Below are 18717 nucleotides of genomic sequence, written 5' to 3'. Positions count from 1 at the left end.
TCTGATGACTTGTACTTTTCTCTGTGGACTCTGCTGTAAGCCAGTCACGGAAGATGTGAACTGTATCTGTACTATGAAGTCTTATAAATAAACTTAAGGGCCACACCTATGACTTTATCTTGCCCCAAACCCATTTAGCTAATCTCCGGACACTTTTTTTAGATATAATTGACTTAGGTACATTTTTCAGGCTACTTTTAAAGCAAGTTACAGCATTTTTTTTATCGTTTTCAAGATGTTTTTGAGCCGTAAGGTGATATATCTAGTTGCTTTGATCTGGTGAGTTTTACACTCCCTCTGCACAATGAACGGTTAAACCACCCATGAAAACCCGGTTAGCCTTCTGTGGCCTTGGGAAACAGTCATAACAGCTTTTCAAACAAGCAAACTGTGGCGTCATTAAGTTCAAGAATACAGGCTTTATTCAGAAGGTCATTCCTGGTACAGGACTACACAGACTCTGGAGATAGACAGCAAAGATCCGCACTCGTAGCTCACCCAAACAGGTCCCAATGTTAGGTACCACATACCCGTAACTGCATATACGTAACCTATACAGAACACTACACACTTCCCTTCAGTACCAGGAGGCTGCTGGGTCCCCACACGGTACAATAATATCATGTTTAAAGAGAAAGAAAGATGCTTGGCGTGAGAACAGGGTAACTTTTGATATGAATAGTGGCACTGTACGGAAACATCTGAACATGGACCGGGGCTTTCAGAAGGTGCACCCGAGGAGAAAGACTTCACTAGCAGATGCTTGGCGTGAGAACAGGCTAACTATAGCAAGGACAAACACATATCTCTCACCCCTTCACTCTTGTCACCCTTCCTCACCCCCCACACATCACTCACCCCTTCACTCTTGTCACCCTTCCTCACCCCCCTATAGCAAGGACAAACACATATCTCTCACCCCTTCACTCTTGTCACCCCTTCCTCACCCCCCACACATCACTCACCCCTTCACTCTTGCCACCCTTCCTCACCCCCCTATAGCAAGGACAAACACATATCTCTCACCCCTTCACTCTTGTCACCCCTTCCTCACCCCCCTCTAGCAAGGAAAACACACACATCACTCACCCCTTCCTTGGTACAGGTGCACATGACACAGGGTGATATGCGCTCGGCTGCCCCGATGTCAATATTAGTCTTGCCGACCCCACATGACACGCGCTCCTTCCACAGCTCCGGGTTGATCCCCGGCAGGTCACGGCGGGACACACGAGGGTTCCTGAAACATCAATGGGATCATCACTGTGTCTGGTTGGTGGGATGAGAAGTTTCCGCCTCCCATGTTGACAATTTCCAGAGGTCAAAAATGAGGTTAACTGGGTTCTCATGTCTGTGTTTTGGGGTTCCTGGTACAGAGAAAGGGTCAAACTACCACTGGGGTCATAAAAATACCCCTGAAAATGCCTACAACTCATACGAAAGCCTAGTCAAATATATATAAGTTTTACCTGACTTCTGCACATTGAACGGAAAAACCACCCAAGAAAACCCGGATAATCTTCTCTGTGGCCTTGGGAAACAGTTGTAATGTGAGCCTGTGACCTTTAACAATACTGACCTAACCCCCAAACAGTCTCACTTACAGGAAGGGGTCAGGAAGGTCAAAGACGGACCGCTGCTCACTCTCCACATTATCACAGTTATCGCAGAGCATCTTGGCAAGCGTGACCTGCAAGAATTACACACGTTAGAATTATTACTTACGACACAAACAAAGAACTTATTGACAAACTGCTAGAAAACACTCATTCAGACTTACATAGAGATTTAGTATACTTATTAATACACACACTCACACTATATAAGGAAGGAAAGGACTTAGAACTTATTGATAGACTTTGCAAGGATAAACTCACACTAACATAGAGATTTACTAGACATATTAACACACACACACTCACACTATATAAGGAAGGAAAGGACTTAGAACTTATTGATAGACTTTGCAAGGATAAACTCACACTAACATAGAGATTTACTAGACATATTAACACACACACACTCACACTATATAAGGAAGGAAAGGACTTAGAACTTATTGATAGACTTTGCAAGGATAAACTCACACTAACATAGAGATTTACTAGACATATTAACACACACACACTCACACTATATAAGGAAGGAAAGGACTTAGAACTTATTGATAGACTTTGCAAGGACAAAACTCACACTAACATAGAGATTTACTAGACATATCAACACACATACACTCACACTATATAAGGAAGTAAAGGACTTAGAACTTATTGACAGACTGGTAGAAAACACTCATTCAGACTTACATAGAGATTTAGTATACTTATTAATACACACACTCACACTATGTAAGGAAGGAAAGAACTTAGAACTTATTGATAGACTTTGCAAGGAAAAAACTCACACTAACACAGAGATTTAGTAGACATATTAACACACACACACTCACACTATATAAGGAAGGAAAGGACTTAGAACTTATTGATAGACTTTGCAAGGATAAACTCACTCATAACAACATAGTGATTTAAAATGCCTGCTAGAATGTGTTTGATAGATTATGTGTGCTTCAGTATTAGTGGACTTGAGAGGAGGAGGAGGAGGAGGAAAGGAGGGAGAGAGAGAGGAGGAAGAGAGGGAGGAAGAGAAGGTGAGGAAAGAAATGAAGAAAGGTTGAGAAAGGAAGGAGAATACAAAGAAAATAAGAAAAAAGATAAAAAATTACGTATACGATTTGACCGAGACTCACCTCAGGAAAGAGAGAGAGAGGAAAAAGAGGAGAAAGAAATGAAGTAAGGAGAGAGAGAGAGAGAGAGAGAGAGAGAGAGAGAGAGAGAGAGAGAGAGAGAGAGAGAGAGAGAGAGAGAGAGAGAAATAAGAAAAGAAAAAAATTACATACGATTTGACTGAGACTCACCTCAGGAGAGACAGAGAGAGAGAGAGAGAGAGAGATGAAGTATAAAACCACGAAAATAAGAAAATACAAAAAAAATTACATACGATTTGACCGAGACTCACCTCAGGAGAGAGAGAGAGAGAGAGAGAGAGAGAGAGAGAGAGAGAGAGAGAGAGAGAGAGAGAGAGAGAGAGAGAGAGAGAGAGAGAGAGAGAGAGAGAGAGAGAGAGAGAGAGAGAGAGAAGATAAGTATAAAAAGAAAACAATGTAAACACACACACACACACACACACACACACACACACACACATACGATTTATGATTTCAAGACCAACTTAGATAATGGTTAAGTTAAGTTGGGGTAAGTTAGGTACACACACACACACACACACACACACACACACACACACACACACACACACACACACACACACAGACATTGATATAGCCAAGATATTTAAAGTTACACAAATGGAAAACTCTCTTAAAATGTTAGCAATAAACCATTACTTACTTAAACACACACACACACACACAGAGACATTGATATGGCCAAGTTATTTAAAGTTATACAATTGGAAAACTGTCTTAAATATGTTAGCAAAAAACCATTACTTACACACACACACACACACACACACACACACACACACATACCTTTGTTGATGGGCGTGAAGATGATGTCATGGTCGATACACTGCCCCCATTGCATGACCATGAGGGTGTAGCGAACATGAGGAGCCAAGACATCGTTGTGCATGTTCGTAGAGATTAGCCGAGGGGAGGGAAGCGGCTGACCTGTGATTGACGTAGCTCGGGGTTTTGATAGCCCTGGAAATAGAGGTAGAATAGTAGGGTTAATAGTAGTAGTAGTAGTAGTAGTAGTGGCTTAGATAGGCCTGGAAATAGGGTTGTAGTAATGGTAGTAGTTGTAGTAATGGTAGTAGTTGTAGTAATGGTAGTAGTTGTAGTAGTAGTAGTGGCTTAGATAGGCCTGGAATAGGGTTGTAGTAATGATAGTAGTTGTAGTAATGGTAGTAGTTGTAGTAATGGTAGTAGTTGTAGTAGTAGTAGTAGTAGTAATAGTGGTTATAATGTGTTTGTCTATACATATACACACACATACATGCATATTCTCTCTCTCTCTCTCTCTCTTTCATTTTTCTTTCCCTTCTCTTCTCTTCTCTTCTCTTCCCTTCTCTTCTCTTCTCTTCCCTTCTCTCATAACCTGTCAATAACACACACACACACACACACACACACACACACACACACACACACACACACAGAATTGATATTACGTAATCCTCATCTAACTTAACACACACACACACGCAGACACACACAGACACAACCCCCCCTCACACACACACACACACACACACAGACACAACCCCCCCTCACACACACACACACACACACACTCACCACCTTCATAGGAGGGCCTCAACAGACGACTCTTGGCCCGGAATGACTTGCCGAAGGACGGGAAATTCAGGTTATTGCACCATCCTGTCGCCGTACGGAATCGTGGTGTATGGTCGCAAGGCAGGTCTGGTCGTCACACTCAAACACACTGGGGATTTCCATGATGTCGCTCACGTCAATGTTTGCCAACACTTCCATCAGGTCGAGGACGCTGCTTGGTGACCCGGATTCAGTGTCCTTCAGCTGGCGGTCAGCTGCGCGTGTTTTTCGTGCCCTTATGCTGTCTGACCTGTGGGATGGAGGGGGAAAGACGGGTCAGTTAGTTGTCAGGTCGTGAGAAATGACCTACGTAATGACCTGACCTGACCTGAAGAATGTTAATAGGAATGAAAAAGAAGACAGGAATATAAGGAAAATAAGAAAAGAAAATGAAAGAAAACAATAATAATAATAATAATAATAATAATAATAATAATAATAATAATAATAATAATAATAATAATAATATGAATAATTAAGGAAGAAGAAACAGAAGAAGAGGAAGAATACCAATAAAAAGAACAATACAAAGAATAAGAGAAGAGAAGAGAAGAGCCAGTAGTGGTTTGAGGTCATGTTTGAGGTTTGGTAAATACCCGACTCATTGCTAAGGGTCTGGTAAGGCTGGGAAGGACTATATGGCAGGTCAGGTTAAGTAAGGTTAGGTAAGGCAAGGTTAGGTAAGGTTAGGGAAGGTTAGGTTAGGTAAGGTTAGGATAGGATAGGATAGGTTAAGATAGGATAGGCTAGGCTAGGTTAGGTTAGGATAGGATAGATTAGGTTAGGTTAGATTAGAGTTAGGTTAGGATAGGTTAGATTAGGATGGGATAGACTAGGTTAGGGTAGGGAAGGTTAGGATAGAATAGGTTAGGTAAGGTTAGGATAGGTTAGGATAGGATAGACTAGGTAAGGTTAGGGAAGGTTAGGATAGAATAGGTTAGGTAAGGTTAGGATAGGTTAGGGAAGGTTAGGATAGGTTAGGATAGGATAGACTAGGTTAGGTTAGGGAAGGTTAGGATAGAATAGGTTAGGTAAGGTTAGACTAGGTTAGGTAAGGTTAGGATAGGATGGGATAGGATAGGATAGGATAGGATAGGATAGGATAGGTAAGGTAAGGTTCGGTTAGCTTGACTCACCCAGCGAAATAGTTGTTTACAAATCGCGCTGAAGCAAACTGCAGGATGAACGAGGAGTTTGAGATCTTGACGGATTGCGCCTTGGGCTTGCTGAAGGCGTAGGCTGACCCCAGAGGTCCTTGGGGTCGGCAGTCAGCTCTGAGGGGAAGGGGGGGAGGGAAGGGGGGGAGGAGCGTTAGATATACACACACACACACACACACACACACACACACATTTTCTCTCTCTCTCTCTCTCTCTCACACACACACACACACACACACACACACACATGCATGTATATATATGAAAATGACAGCTACACTATCACATGCTTTGCTATAATATAATGACAATGATAATGATGATAATGATAATGATGATGATAGTGACCTTTAGACCCTTCACCATCAACACACACACACACACACACACCAATCACTAGTTATGTCAGAATAGGCCTCCCCATAGGCTCACAAGATGGTCAGAGAAAAAAAATAATAATAATAATGTCAGTCAAACTAGGTCATTGTGTGTATTTGGGGTCATCCTAGGTCACTCCCCCCTCCCCTCCATCCTTCCCCCCCCCCTGTACTGACCTCACTATCATCATCATCATCATCATTATCATTATATTACATATTTACATATAGAGATAAGTAAATCTCTCTCTCTCTCTCTCTCTCTCTCTCACACACACACACACACACACACAGAAATATACACTTAGAAATATTAACCGTTGAAATTAAAATAAAAAAAAACACACACACACACACACACACACACACACACACACACACACACACACACACACACACACACACACACACACACACACACACACACACACACACACACACACACACACACACACACGCCAACACTCACGTGCTTCCCAGAGGTTCCACTTGGAGTCCCTCATGTTGGTAATGTCGCGCCTGGCCCTCTCAATGCTCTCCTGAAGCATCTTGTCGGGAATGATGAAGTTGGGGCTGGCGGTCTTCCACTTCTTCAGGTCCACACCCTTGATATGCTTCCCCTGGCAGGCCATTGGTGCATTCCTGTGCGTGGAGAGCTTGGTTAACTATCGCCTGGTCCTCTGTCTGTCTGCCTAGCTACCCGTGCCTTTCCTAACCAAAGCCATCCCCTCATAGTGACAATATAAGAACTTGAGGACGTAAGGAGGCTGCAAGAGGCCATTGGGGCGTTCCTGTGCGTGGAGAGCTTGGTTAACTATCACCTGGTCCTCAGTCTGTCTGCCTAGCTACCCGTCCCTTCCTTAACCAAAGACTTTCCCTCGTGGTGACAATATAAGAACTTGAGAACATAAGGAGGCTGCAAGAGGCCATTGGTGCGTTGATTAGGGTGGAGAGCTTGGTTAACTATCACCTGGTCCTCTGTCTGTCTGCCTAGCTACCCGTGCCTTTCCTAACCAAAGACTTTCCCTCGTGGTGACAATATAAGAACTTGTGAACATAAGGAGTCTGCATGAGGCCATTGGTGCATTGCTGTGTGTGGAGAACTTGGTTAACTATCGCCTGGTCCTCTGTCTGTCTGTCCAGCTATCCGTCCCTTCCTTAACCCAAAACATTCCCTCATAATGGCAACACATGCGTAGACGTAACACATAGCTCGTCACATAAACACACACACACACACGCATCTATCCAGCATTCAAGTTCTGTCTATCTATGTAACTATTTTCAAACTGGCGATCTGGCGCTCTGAGATGCTTAAGAATACAAGCTTAAAACTATTGTAAACACACTCATTAAAACAGCACATACTGACTCATACAGAACCTCATAGTTTGACCGTCATTCTCATACTTACAGGAAGGAATCAGCCTCCAGCATGACCTTGGGCTGGACGTGCTGGAGCTTGTCGCTGTTGTCGCAGATCACACGTCCCAGGCTGGTCTTGCGGAGCTCGTAAAGTTGTTCTGAAAGTGTTTATTGAACGTACGTGAGCCAAAAATTGACTTAGTATATCTTTAAACACTATCTAGATATGTTATGGGTGACGCAGGAAAATATTTAGGTTGGGAACCTTAACCCGGTAGCAGCGACGGGCCAAATTTGTGGCTTTACCGTGTAGCAGCGACGGGCCAAATTTGTGGCTTTACCGTGTAGCAGCGACGGGCCAAATTTGTGGCTTTACCGTGTAGCAGCGACAGGCCAAATTTGTGTCTTTACCGTGTAGCAGCAACAGGCCAAATTTGTGCCATGATATAACACCCCCCAAAAGATGATACATAAGCTGATCACAAATGCTTTGATATATATTATGAAATGGTTTGTATGGAAGATGATTTTCCTCATTTTTCTTGCTTAGAAGGACCATTAAGAAACATGATACCCGCTGTTACCTGGTTAAACACTTCTCTAAACACACACACACACAGACCGATGCTTAATTTACGATGTTTTTGTTTGTATCTATGTATATGATGTTTTGATAGCAATAAATATTTACTTACTACTGTGGATTTCAAAGGCTGTGAGTTTTCGTTTTTTGGGAATAGCTTTGTAACCAACACTCGTATCAGCACAAGATTTTGTTACAGTGTATTTCGCACACTGCCCTAATTTTTATGGGTATCGTGAATCACCAAAAATAGATAATAAAGGCACTTCTCCCTGTAGCAAAAGGGGAAAGTCGGACTGGCCACTCAAAGAAACGAACACTGGTAGTGACGTAGTACTATGACATATCAGAAGCTCCGCCCTCTCTGTCCCTCTTCCTCTCTCACTCTCTCTCTCTCTCTCTCCATGGAAAATATATAAGTATTTTTGAAAGTGCAATTAAGGCATGAATGATGTGGTAGTGGGACTATTTTTTTTCTTATTATGGTGACACATACCTGAACATCGTGACATGTGACAGAAGGATGGGAGTAAAGGTTAACCACCATAATTGATGGTAGAATGATTGTTCGGTTGTATTCCTTTATTTTTTTTTCCTATATTTCTTCGTCACATGACTTGGACCCTCGACATCAGTCGTGTACTTCTATCAAGAAACTCAACAAGTATGGTCTTCAAGGTTCAGCATTGTCGGCATGGCTGTAAGAATGCGTTTGTCATGCGACTTTTCAACTTTTTTAACAAGGAGAAAGCCACCAATCGCATGAAGATTGCTTTGAATAGGTAAGTGGTTATGCTTATTTGATGTGTAACCTATAATAAATGAGACTTTGTGCCGCCCCGTCATTAGAATTACAGCCTTACTCAAGCCGAAACCCCTATTTTGAAGCCATGAAAGGTAATTTTTATGAAACTTTACATCAACCATATATCTACATTGCCCTTCCTCTCCACAGGCCTTACCACCGTGTTGCTGCGGCCTTAGGGATGCAAGTGAGTACGGTGCAGTCTATTGTCCATCGCAGCCCCACGTCACGGTCTGACAGACCACGAGCATCCCCAGCCCAGCCCGTCATCGACAGCTTCACGATCGGAGGCATTCGCCGCTACATTCATGCACAGTTTGCTGCTAAGCAGTCGTTCACTCTCGCTTCCCTGACAGATAACCTGACGGCAGCCAGCATCATCCCTGTAGGTACCACCAAGACATCGTTGTGGCGACTACTCCATGTAATGTAAGCGATATTAGGTGGGGTTAGATACACGGGAGCTTAGGGTCAAAGGAGCTGCCTCGTACAGGCCTACCGGCCTCTTGCAGACTCCTGCGTTCTTATGTTCTTATGTTCTTAATGGGATTCCGGTATAGGGCCTCTCAACGGAAATTCTATGTCGATAAGGAATCTATGGACATCGTGTGCTGCAGAATACGCGCCCTGCGGAATCTAAAAAGACATCGGGAAGAAAGCAGGATGGTGGTGTACGTGGACGAGACCTGGTTCACCACCAGGATGAGCCACAACACGGAGTGGGTGGATAGCACGCAGCCTGTCACCAGTGCCACCTACAGCCGTCAGGTGCCTCCAGGAGACGGGGAATGTTTTGTGGTAGTCGCAGCTGGCGGAGCCAATGGTTTCATTGAGGGCTCCTTCCTCTCTTTTCCTGCCAAGAATACCGCCGGCGACTACCACGGGGAAATGAATAGCGAGCTGTTCATCCGGTGGCTTACATCACAACTCCTGCCGGTCCTGGAGGAGCCAGCAGTATTGGTGATGGACAATGCTCCATACCACAGCCAACTGACTGAAGAGAGCCGCTGTCCCACCACTGCCACGAGGAAATCCGATCTCATTGAATGGTTGGAGAACTGAGAAATACCTTTCCCGCAGCATGCAACAAGGCCTGAGCTCCTCAGTATCAGCCGTCAAAACAGGCCAGACCCTCAGTATAAGGTGGATAACATCATCCGTGCATGGGGCCACGAGATCGTCCGTCTGCCACCCGCTCATTCTGAGCTCAATGCAATTGAGCAGGTGTGGGGGTTCAGGAAACGCCACGTGCGCTCCTCACTGCAACGCTTCACGCGAGCTGACCTGCAGGCCAGGATGGAGGAAGCCAGGCTCTCTGTCACTCAAGAGGTATGGGAAAGTGCAGTTCGTTGATCACGAACCTTCGAGGACAATTATTGTTTAGCAGACAATATTCATGAAAGTGTCGATCCTGTCATTATTAACCTTGACAATGACAGTGATGATGAGGGAGATTTATACTTAAGTTGTGATGAAAATTAAGTTATAAATATTTTGTTCGTATCATTAGTCAACCAATCGTGTCTCGGTTTCAATTTATTATATGTAATCCTATAATAATAAACGTACAACACCACATAACCCCAAACCACTACGCTGCCAACAATCACGGCGTTTACCACTAACACGTTATCCACTCACTTTTACTCAATAAAGGGTGTCTGGCAGTATAAAAGGGAAAAAAAATATACAAGGCCACTACCAAATACTTCATGTCTTGATAGTTATGAAGCCTGCGTCAGTGGCCACATTTTGAGAGAGAGAGAGAGAGGGGGGGGGGGGGGGCAGGGAGGGAAGAGGGACAGAGAGGGCGGAGCTTCTGATATGTCATAGTACTACGTCACTACCAGTGTTCGTTTCTTTGAGTGGCCAGTCCGACTTTCCCCTTTTGCTACAGGGAGAAGTGCCTTTATTATCTACTTTTGGTGATTCACGATACCCATAAAAATTAGGGCAGTGTGCGAAATACACTGTAACAAAATCTTGTGCTGATACGAGTGTTGGTTACAAAGCTATACCCAAAAAACGAAAACTCACAGCCTTTGAAATCCACAGTAACTTACACACACACACACACACACACACACACACACACACACACAGACCGATGCTTAATTTATGATGTTTTTGTTTGTATCTATGTATATGATGTTTTGATAGCAATAAATATTTACTTACTAACTTACACACACACACACACACACACACACACACACGCGTACCCTTAGTGAATGAGGAGGGCGGGATGTCGTCCTCATACCAGTAACGATCGCCTCGCCTCAGGCAGTGGACCTGGCGACCAATCAAACAGCCAAACGTGGGCCCGACCAGCGCTCCACGGTTTGGCTTTTCCGCGAGTCCACCGGTGAAGAGATCCACATCATCCACATGCCTGGGAGATGGATGAGAGTTACCACATTGTTAGTAGAGGTTGTAGTAGTATTTGCAAGGCATTGTTAGTCTAGTGCAGGATAACAAAGGCCTTTCCCAATGTTCTCTAACTTAAAAGGGAAAGACTTCTTGTATGCCTATGAAGGGCAGAGAGAATTATTACATTATTAGTAGAGGTAGTAGTAGTAGTAGTATTTGCAAGGCATTGTTAGTCATGTGCAGGATAACAAAGGCCTTTCAAAATGTTCTCTAACTTAAAAGGGAAAGACTTCTTGTATGCCTATGAAGGGCAGAGAGAATTATTACATTATTAGTAGAGGTAGTAGTAGTAGTATTTTTAAGGCATTGTTAGTCTAGTGCAGGATAACAAAGGCCTTTCCCAATGTCTCCATCTTGAAGGGAAAGGCATCTTGTATTCTCAGGCCTAAAAAATATCTAAGAAATTGTGTTAACAGAGAAATGTATGGGGGTTAAGATCACAGACTTAAGGCTTTGATACAAGGCTTCCTTACTTATAAATCCCTTGTAGTTTCTTGGTGTTTTCCAGGGCAACGACATCACTGAGGTCTTGGAAGGAGACAGCTTTCAGGAGGCAGCTAACATTAACCTGGGACAGACCTGACCTAGCCCACTACCTCCTTGCTATCATATTAAATCCATAAGAACTTAAGACTTTACATAACGGTCTGACAGCTAACATTAACCTGGGACAGACCTGACCTAACCCACTACCTCCTTGCTATCATATTAAATCCATAAGAACTTAAGACTTTACATAACGGTCTGACAGCTAACGTTAACCTGGGACAGACACAGACTAGCCGGAACACACTACAAACACTGCTTTCTGCTTCAGGGACATTCTCTAGCGCAGAACAACATAGGCATTTCCCAACAAGCAAACTGAAGCTACCAATACAAGGCTTCCTTACTTATAAATCCCTTGTAGTTTCTTGGTGTTTTCCGGGGCAACGACGTCACTCAGGTCTTGGAAGGAGGCAGCTTTCGGGAGGCCGCAGAGGTGCCTCCCGCGGTTGTATCCAGCGATGCCGTGGTCACGCCCCTGCTGCAGGATCTGTGCCGCCAGGTCCAGGCCAACACCTGATAGATAGATAGATAGACACTGAAAGATAGAAAGAGATATATGACCAGAAATAGGTAATACACACACACACACACACACACACACACACACACACAGAGGAGGAGACAAGGAAGAAGAAGAGGAGGAGGAAGAGGAGAGAAGAAGAGGAGGAGGAGGAGGAAAGCAAAGAGGAAGAAGAAGATGGAGAAGATAAAGCAAAAGAGGAGGAGGAGGAGGAAGAAGAGGAAGAGAAAGAAGAAGAACAAGAACAAGAAGAGAGGAGGAGGAAGAACAAGAAGAAGATGATGCAAAAAAGGAAGAAGAGGAAGAAGAGGAGGAGGAGGAGGAGGAGGAAGAGGAGGAGGATAAGGAAGAGAAAGAAGAAGAACAAGAACAAGAAGAAAAAGAGGAGGAGGAAGAACAAGAAGATGATGCAGAAAAGGAAGAAGAGGAAGAAGAGGAGGAGGAGGAGGAGGAGGAGGAGGAAGAGGAGGAGGATAAGGAAGAGAAAGAAGAAGAACAAGAAGAAAAAGAGGAGGAGGAAGAACAAGAAGAAGATGATGCAGAAAAGGAAGAAGAGGAAGAAGAGGAGGAGGAGGAGGAGGAGGAGGAGGAGGAGGAGGAGAAAGAAGAACAGACACACATACACACCACACTAAATACACACAAAAAAATAAAATAATAATAATTCAAATAAAATGGAGATAAAAAAATATAAAAATCCCCTATATACCCACCCCCACCATACCCCCATACCCACCAGTCTTAGCGTCCTCGAACATCTTGCTGGTCATGGCTTCGGAAATGGCCATCTCCTTGTTCTGGGCGTGGGAGCTGACCATCCCCTCAAGGACCTCGTCGAACTTGCCTCGCTCGTAAAGGTCGAAGGGTGTGTAGAAGGTGCTGGCAATGGGGCGTTCCTTGACCTTCTGACCCTGTGGCGAGGGAGGAAGAGGAGGAGGAGGAGGAGGAGGAGGAGGAGGAGGAGGAGGAGGAGGAGGAGGAGGAGGAGGAGGAGGAGAAGGAGGAGGAGGATTATTGGTTAGCATGAGTGAATTTGAGAAGGAGAAGGAATAAGAGAAGGAGGGGGTGGAAAGGAGGAGGAGGAGGAGGAGGAGGAGGAGGAGGAGGAGGAGAAGGAGGAGGAGGAGGAGGAGGAGGGTTGGTTAGCATGAGTGAATTTGAGAAGAAGAAAGAGGAATAAGAGGAGGAGGGGGTGAAGAGGAGAAGGAGGAGGAGGAGGAGGAGGAGAAGTATTTATGAAGGGCAGACTGTATAATTATGATAAGGAGGAGGAGGAGAAGGAGGAGGAGGAGGAGGCGAGAGACAGACAGAGAGAGAGAGACATGGAAAAGAAGGAAGGAAGGGAGGAGAGGAAGAGAAGGAAGAGGAGGAGGAGGAGGAGGAGGAGGAGGCGAGAGACAGACAGAGAGGGAGAGATATGGAAAAGAAAGAAGGGAGGAGAGGAAGAGAAGGAAGAAGAGGAGGAGGAGGAGGAGGAGGAGAGGAGGAGGAAGATTTATGACGGGTGGACTGTATGTTTATGATAAGGAAGAGGAGGAGGAGAGACAGAGAGGGAAGGAAGAGAAGGAAGGGAGGAGGAGGAGGAGGAGGAGGAGGAGAGAGAAAGGAGAATGTGAAGGAAGATGAAGAAATAAGTTGAAAAAGAAGGTAAAGAAAGAGGAGGAGAAGGAAGAAGAGGAAGAAGAGGAAGAGAAAGAGGTCACACACACACACACACACACACACACACACACACACACACACACACACACACACACACACACACTTACATGGCCCAGAATCGAAGGCAGGAATTCTGTAAACGTAATATTCTGAAAATCAAAGGAGGAAGAGGAGGAGGAGGAGGAGGAGGAGGAGGTCACACACACACACACACACACACACACACACACACACACACACACGTACCTGGCCCAGAATCGACGGAAGGAACTCGGTGAACGTAATATGCTGAAGTGCCGCTCCTACGATCCTTCTGGCCTCCTGGAACACCTGCTCGTCCGTCCAGTGTGTGTTGAGCTCCGAGAGGAAGGTGGCAATGCGGTTGTGCTCCCTGACGAACAGCTGGTGCATGGCGGCGACCCCAATGTGTTCGTTTACGTGGACGTCACCGGATTCGAAACACCTGGATGGGAAGGTTGATTTTTGGCCATTATTTTTATTATTATTATTTTGATTTGTATGGCAAGGAAGGGAGATGCACTTACCTTCGTACCCTTCCCTCTCCTTCCCTTTCCTTCTCTTCCCTTCCTTTTCTTTCCTTTCCTTTCCTTCCCTAACCTAACCTGTCCTATTTAAACCCACTCATAATAACACTAAATCAATCCCTCACTCACTTAAATCTTCCCGTGGCCTTGCAGTCGATCTGGTTGTCATCCTCCGCTAGTATCTGTGTGCTGCCCGGCCCCGCTGCATCCTGAGAAGTCCGCCGGTGAACGCTCGTAGCTCATCGCTCTCCTCCTTGCTCGACCGGTAGATCACAGAGCCGTCGATGAAGGATGTCACCTGGTTGATCTGCTCTCTGGGCCCTGGTGGATTGGCGGTGGAATGGTTGATGCTCAGTTGTGTATGGTTGAGGAATGGGGGTAGTTTGTGAGGCTGTCCATGGGAAAGTGTTGTGGAGGAGGAGGAGGAGGAGGAGGAGGAGGATATGGTCATGGAAAATGGAAAAAAATTACATATGAAAATAATATTGAATCGAAGAAGAAAAAGAGAAAAAGGAGGAGGAGAAGAAGAAGAAGAAGAAGAGGGAAGAGGAGGAGGAAGAGGAAGAAGAAAAAAATATATAGTAATGAAAAATAAATAAATAAATAAAATAAAAGAAGAAAAAGAAAAAGGAGATAAAGGAGAGGAAAGATTTATTAGAAGGAAAGGGAAGGGAAAGGAAGGGAAGGGAAGGGAAGGGAAAGGAAGGGAAGGGAAGGGAAGGGAAGGGAAAGGAAGGGAAGGGAAAGGAAGGGAAGGGAAAGGAAGGGAAGGGAAGGGAAGGGAAGGGAAAGGAAGGGAAGGGAAAGGAAGGAAAGGAAGGAAGGAAGGAAGGAAGGAAAGGAAAGGAAGTAAAGTAGGAAGGAAGGAAGGAAGGAAAGGAAAAGAAGGAAGGAAAGGAAAGGAAGGAAGGGAAAGGAAGGAAGGAAAGGAAGGAAGGAAAGGAAGGAAGGAAGGAAGGAAGGAAAGGAAGGAAGGGAAAGTTAGGGAAGGGAAGGTTAGGGAAGGGAAGGAAAGGGAAGGGAAGGTTAGGGAAGGTTAGGGAAGGGAAGGAAAGGGAAGGTTAGGGAAGGTTAGGGAAGGGAATGTAAGGAAATGGAAGGGAAGGTTAGGGAAGGGAAGGAAAGGGAAGGGAAGGTTAGGGAAGGGAAGGTTAGGGAAGGGAATGTAAGGAAATGGAAGGGAAAGTTAGGGAAGGGAAGGAAAGGGAAGGGAAGGTTAGGGAAGGGAAGGTTAGGGAAGGGAATGTAAGGAAATGGAAGGGAAAGTTAGGGAAGGGAAGGAAAGGGAAGGTTAGGGAAGGGAAGGTTAGGGAAGGGAAGGTTAGGGAAGGAAAGGGAAGGGAAGGTTAGGGAAGGGAAGGTTAGGGAAGGGAAGGAAAGGGAAGGGAAGGTTAGGGAAGGGAAGGTTAGGGAAGGGAAGGAAAGGGAAGGGAAGGTTAGGGAAGGGAAGGTTAGGGAAGGGAAGGAAAGGGAAGGGAAGGTTAGGGAAGGGAAGGTTAGGGAAGGGAAGGAAAGGGAAGGGAAGGTTAGGGAAGGGAAGGTTAGGGAAGGTTAGGGAAGGGAAGGTTAGGGAAGGGAATGTAAGGAAATGGAAGGGAAAGTTAGGGAAGGGAAGGAAAGGGAAGGGAAGGTTAGGGAAGGGAAGGTTAGGGAAGGGAAGGAAAGGGAAGGGAAGGTTAGGGAAGGGAAGGTTAGGGAAGGGAAGGAAAGGGAAGGGAAGGTTAGGGAAGGGAAAGTTAGGGAAGGGAAGGAAATGGAAGGGAAAGTTAGGGAAGGGAAGGTTAGGGAAGGGAAGGAAAGGGAAGGGAAGGTTAGGGAAGGGAAGGAAAGGGAAGGGAAGGTTAGGGAAGGGAAGGTTAGGGAAGGGAAGGTTAGGGAAGGGAAGGTTAGGGAAGGGAATGTAAGGAAATGGAAGGGAAAGTTAGGGAAGGGAAGGGAAGGTTAGGGAAGGGAATGTAAGGAAATGGAAGGGAAAGTTAGGGAAGGGAAGGAAAGGGAAGGGAAGGTTAGGGAAGGGAATGTAAGGAAATGGAAGGGAAAGTTAGGGAAGGGAAGGGAAGGAAAGGGAAGGGAAGGAAAGGGAAGGTTAGGGAAGGTTAGGGAAGGGAATGTAAGGAAATGGAAGAGAAAGTTAGGGAAGGGAAGGAAAGGGAAGGGAAGGTTAGGGAAGGGAATGTTAGGGAAGGGAAGGAAATGGAAGGGAAAGTTAGGGAAGGGAAGGAAAGGAAGGAAGGAAGGAAGGAAGGAAGGAAGGGGAAGGGAAGGAAAGGGAAGGGAAGGAAAGGGAAGGGAAGGGAAGGGAAGGAATGGGAATTGAAGGGAAGGAAAGGGAAGGGAAGGAAAGGGAAGGGAAGGGAAGGAATGGGAATTGAAGGGAAGGAAAGGGAAGGGAAGGGAAGGGAAGGGAAGGGAAGGGAAGGAAAGGAAAGGGAAGGGAAGGAAAGGGAAGGGAAGGGAAGGGAAGGGAAGGAAAGGGAAGGAAAGGGAAGGAAAGGGAAGGGAAGGAAAGGGAAGGGAAGGAAAGGGAAGGGAAGGAAAGGGAAGGGAAGGAAAGGGAAGGAAAGGGAAGGAAAGGGAAGGGAAGGGAAGGGAAGGAAAGGGAAGGGAAGGAAAGGGAAGGGAAGGAAAGGTTAGGGAAGGGAAACTTAGGGAAGGGAAGGAAAGGGAAAAAAAATGAAAGAAAAAAGAAGAAAGGAAGAAGAAGAAGAAGAAGAAGAAGAAGAAGAAGAAGAAGAACAACAAGAACAAGAGGGAGAAAGAGAGAGAGAAAGAGAAGAAGAAAAAAAAGAAATCGTCATGAAAAATCAAAAATAAATAATCAAAAAAAAAAAATTGAAAGGTCAACCACAAACGACCCCAAGCCACTGACCTAGCGTGCATCCAGTCCTGGGAGCCGTGCCTGACCTCACGTATTCCTGGCACTTCGGTTTGAGCGGGGAATAGATCGGGTCGTTATCGGGGATGCGAATCGGGTAACACTCGGGGTGGAAGTCGCTGAAGTTGACCCCACAGCAACGGAGACGCTGGCCGATGTACCCTGGGGTGGGGGGAAGGAGGAGAGGGGTTAGTTCTCTCTCTCATTTTCTATTTTCCTTATTTATTTTTACTTCTTATGTCCATTTTCTTTTTAATCTCTCTCTCTCTCTCTCTCCACAGGACAGACCACCTAGTCTGGACCATGGGGTCTGTGTGGTCTGATTGTCTATGTAAATCTCTGTAAATCTCTCTCTCTCTCTCTCTCACTAACCTGCCATCTGCGGCGTATGCGAGAGGTCGTGTGAGATGAACTGTCTGAACACTGCCGCCACCGAGGTCATAAACTTGTGCGGCGTATCATGGTCGCGATGGAGGGCCAGACTGATCGCTCGCGTCGACGGGAGAAAATCACCCGAGGTCGCCTGCCGCGGAACGGACACCCCGTCGCCGTCATTCGCTGGGAGGAAACGGAGATATCTGGTGTTGGTGTTACCCCATTTTGGATTCTGGGCGTTGCTACAGTAGCCGTTAAATGCGCGGTATTTTCTCGGCTGGCACGGGAAGTCAACCTCCACCGGGCACTGGTCGCCGAGGACGGTCCCAGGTACGTCCGCTGTCGGAAGGCCGTAGCTCACCTGATCCTGGTCCAACCGAAACCTGGTAGAAATTGATGGTTAGTATTGTTGTTTGTTTATTTTGATTATGTTATTTTTTGTTATTTTTCTTCTCCTTCCTTCCCTTTTTGATTATTCCCTTTTCTTCCCTTCCCTTTCCTTTCCCTCACCTTTCAGATGTTCCATTCTTCCTTATTTCCTTCCCTTCCTTTTCCTTCTTATCCATTCCCATCCCTTCCCTTCCCTTCCCATCCCTTCCCATCCAGTCCAATCCCTTCCCTTCCCTTCCCTTCCCTTTCCTTTCCCTCACCTTTCAGATGTTCCATTCTTCCTTATTTCCTTCCCTTCCTTTTCCTTCTTATCCATTCCCATCCCTTCCCTTTCCTTCCCATCCCTTCCCATTGCATCCCATCCCTTCCCATCCCATCCAGTCCAATCCATTCCCTTCCCTTCCCTTTCCTTCCTTTCCCTTCTCTTCCCAATCCTTCCCTTCCCTTCCCTTCCCTTTCCATTCCTCTTACTAAATATTTCCCCTCTCTCTCTCTCTCTCTCTCTCTCTTCTCATCTTTCTGTTCCACTCTTCTTCTCTCTCTCTTGAACTAACTCTGTATTTTTCTGTCTCTCTATCATATCCTGTCCCCTGTAAACATCACCACACAGTATACAGCACACAGTTTATCTCTACCTGTCCTAGTAAACACAACACCAGCCCCCACACAACACTCGCAACACTAGAATCACTTACTGTTTCTCTATCATATCCTGTCC

The 18717-nt window shown here is 45.5% G+C and overlaps 1 long non-coding RNA gene and 1 pseudogene across 1 annotated transcript; one reads left to right on the top strand and one right to left on the bottom strand.

The window, feature by feature from the left end:
- Window positions 1-3577: 3577 nt before the first annotated feature.
- The window catches only part of LOC126990157 (peroxidase-like), a 16981-nt pseudogene continuing 1841 nt past the window's right edge, over window positions 3578-18717 (bottom strand).
- LOC126990160 (uncharacterized) lies at window positions 15446-16375 on the top strand. The gene is made up of 3 exons (XR_007744084.1): window positions 15446-15649; window positions 15905-16214; window positions 16300-16375. It is a non-coding gene; the product is annotated as an uncharacterized LOC126990160 (long non-coding RNA).

This window comes from Eriocheir sinensis, unplaced genomic scaffold (assembly GCF_024679095.1).
Source record: "Eriocheir sinensis breed Jianghai 21 unplaced genomic scaffold, ASM2467909v1 Scaffold1469, whole genome shotgun sequence".
Classification (NCBI taxonomy): domain Eukaryota; kingdom Metazoa; phylum Arthropoda; class Malacostraca; order Decapoda; family Varunidae; genus Eriocheir; species Eriocheir sinensis.
This window is presented reverse-complemented; position numbering and strand designations above follow the sequence as displayed.